Below are 3,695 nucleotides of genomic sequence, written 5' to 3'. Positions count from 1 at the left end.
GGGCAGAAATAAGAAAGGTCAATGCGTTAATATATCTTCAAATTATATAAAACATGTGATGATCACCAGATGCCTGCTTATATAAATATACCTCGCCACTCTCCGTTATTTCAAGATCAATTCGGTCATCATCATAATCATAGTTCTGGACTTTATCAATTCGGTCGTCACGATCGAATATCATATCACCCTTTACGGTATTTTTCAGATATTTGGAGCCGTCATCTTCTTCATTCCGATCATCTGGCCGGCGAGGGGAGTGTATGATCTCGAAGAGGGCCTCTTCTCCTTCTCTGCCGGTATTGTTCGCCATAACTTTTATTTAAGTAATCTAGAAGAAATACAAAACAGTTTAGTATTCAAATTACAATGCATGCATGCAATCAATAAGGAAAAACTGAATCATTGTACATAATATGCATCATGGAATATAATCTCGAATACATCGTCTCGAATATTATCGAATAATATATATAATCTTGAATAGATCATCTCGAATATTATTGAATAATATATATATAATCTCGAATACATCGTCAAGAATATTATCGAATAATATATATAATCTCGAATACATCGTCTTGAATAATATATATAATCTTGAATACATCGTCTCGAATAATATATATAATCTCGAATACATCGTCTCGAATATTATATATCGAATACATCACTAGCTAGCTAGCTAATAAAGATCGAATACTATAGAATAATCTATTTCACTCGCGGTTCTTGAGGCACAGGCGGTGGGCACCCAAAGAGAAGGAACCATCACATGATCATAGCTCGGGTGAGATCCCCAATGAACCTGCCAGGTATTGAAGAACCTGACGTCCATAACAGCCATGTAGCGATGGACGTGCTTGTCCTCCTCCCTGACATGACAACGTACCACCTCCGGCGGGCCCGGCTCCCTCCGCACCAAAAGTGGCCCACACGAATGCCACCAAAGGAGCTCATGATCGACGACAGGACCCGGTGCTGGGTTCCTCACCAAGACCGGCGGAGCCCAGTCCCGGACATGGGTCTTCTGAAGCAGGACGTCGTCGCGAACGGGTCGACGACGAGGATGCGGGTCGAGCATCGTCGAGAACAAATACTGTATGACAACGTAACATTTTTTAAATGATTGGATTGTGATTTCTTATATACAAATTTAAAAAACGATATCGTTGCATATGTCAAAATTCTATATGCAAATTTTAGCTAATTCATCTAACATTAATATATATATAGCTAATTACATATGCAAATTCTAGCTAATTCATCTAACATTAATATGTATAGCTAATTATATATGCAAATCCTATATGCAAATTCTATGAAGTTAATCTAATCTAATCAAATAATTCATCTAAAACCTTTGTATAAAAACAGAAAAACTAAAAAAACTAAAAACTAAAAACAGAAAAACATCTAAGTGTGTGTGTGTGTGTGCGGGCTTGGGGGCGGCAGGCCTTGGCGGCTGGGGTTCTCACAGCGGGGCGACGGGCCGGGGTGCGGCGAGGCGACGGGGTCGGCAGTGTATGGGGCGGCGACATACGGGGCGGCGGCGAGACGGCGACGGCGACGACGGGCCGGGGCGTCGACGGGGACGGGGGCGGCGGCGATGGGGATGACGATGGCAACGGCGACGATGCACGATGGGGTGGCGACGGGGACGGTGACGGGCGACGGTGCGGGACGGGGCGACGGGGCGGGACGGGGCGGCGGCGATGTCGAAGCAGAGAGGAGAAGTGTGATGAAACTGAAATTTTTCATCAGTACTATATATATAGGACGAACCTTTAGTACCAGTAGGAGCCACCAACCGGTACTAAAGGTCAAAATTGGCCAGGCCAAGCGGCGGGAAGGGCACCCCTTTAGTACCGGGTGGTGGCTTCAACTGGTACTAAAGACCCCCCCTTTAGAACTAGTTGGAGCCATGACCCGGTACTAGAAGGGTGCGCTGGTGCAGGTGCGGTGCGGCAGGTTTAGTCCCACCTCGCTAGTTGAGGAGCGCCAAGACCATTTTATAAGCCCCGGCACGGGCACTGCACTGAGCTCCTCTCAAATGCAGACCTTCTGGGCCTACCTCTCCTACTCTGCCATGTGGGGCCTATTGGCCTTGCAGGCCTGCATCCTGGCCCAAATATAGGTTGGGTTTCTAGTCATATGTAGGCCGCTGTGGACCAGTAGGCGGGCTTTTTATTTAGTTTTTTCTCTTTTCTACTGTATTTAATTTCTTTTATTTATTTCTGAGTTGTTTTTTGCTATAGTTAGAGTTTCTTTGTGAATATTTTTGCTTTACGTACAAAAAATTACAAACTTTTTGTTAGTGCTAGTAGTTTTCAAATTTGAATAGTTGAAATTTGAATTATTTGAAATTTGTGTGAATTACTAGTTTGTGAATAACTTAACTTTAAAAATAGATTTTTTAATGATTCTTTTTTCTTATGTTTAATATTACTGTGTTTTATCATTATATTCAATTTGGTAATACTTAGGTTATTTAAAAAAATGAAATGCCTTTGTAACAGATGAGTTTTTGTCTGAAACCCTGATACTTCGAAAGAGATTGTCCATTTTGTACATGAAGTGCATCCAGTTTTTGCCGTAACCCTCTCAACTTTTTTGGACATGCTATGTGGGTGAAATGATGATACCATGCCAACTTTCAACCTTTTCAGAGTTCATTTGTACTGCTTTTCAATTTCAGGGTCATTTAGCTCAAAAAAATCAGTAAATGCATAAAAAATAGCAAATGAAGTCAAAAAGGGTTGAAAATTGATGACATGGCTTTGAATGGTGCATACTGAACGCACAAAAAGTCTGGAGTTGAAATAAGTTAAAAAATGAAATGCCTTTGTAAAAGATGAGTTTTGGTCCGAAACCCTGATACTTCGAAAGAGATTGTCCATTTTGTACACGAAGTGCATCCAGTTTTTGCCGTAACCCTCTCTACTTTTTTTTCACATGCTATGTGGGTGAAATAATGATACCATGCCAAATTTCAACTTTTTTAGAGTTCATTTGTAGTGTTTTTCAATTTCAGGGTCATTTAGCTCAAAAAATTTAGTAAATGCATGAAAAATAGCAAATGATGTCAGAAAGGTACACGTTTGTCCGAAGCACAAAAGTACACGTTTTAAGTGCCAAAACACATAAGCACCCTAACTATTACAAAGATATACAAGTCCGAAAACTCACTAGAGAAGAAAGCGATGACAGTGAAGCCGATCACATCCCAGAGTGGGATCTTTGGGTGTGAAACTTTTTCTTCGCGTGTGTCCCTTTGCGTCGTAACCATGGACAATCTTCATCATTTAACTGGATGCTTGGGTCAATATTCACTATGAATGGAGCAATTTCATCAAACTTGTCATAATCTTCTGACATGTCTGCCTTGTAATCCACTCCCATGATGTTTTTTTCCCAGAAAGAACTATGTGCCGCTTTGGCTCATCGTATGATGTATTCGCTTCCTTATCTTTTCTTTTTCTTGGCTTTGTAGACATGTCTTTCACATAGAAAACATGCGCCACATCATTGGCTAGGACGAATGGTTCGTCTACGTACGCAAGATTGTTGAGATCCACTATTGTCATTCCGTACTGCGGGTCTTCCGTCACCCCACCTCATTTCATATTGACCCATTTGCACCGACACAAAGGGACCTTCAAACCACATCCATAGTCAAGTTCCCATATGCCCTC

Source organism: Triticum aestivum, chromosome 7A (assembly GCF_018294505.1).
Source record: "Triticum aestivum cultivar Chinese Spring chromosome 7A, IWGSC CS RefSeq v2.1, whole genome shotgun sequence".
Classification (NCBI taxonomy): Eukaryota; Viridiplantae; Streptophyta; class Magnoliopsida; order Poales; family Poaceae; genus Triticum; species Triticum aestivum.
Note: the sequence above shows the minus strand (reverse complement) of the source record.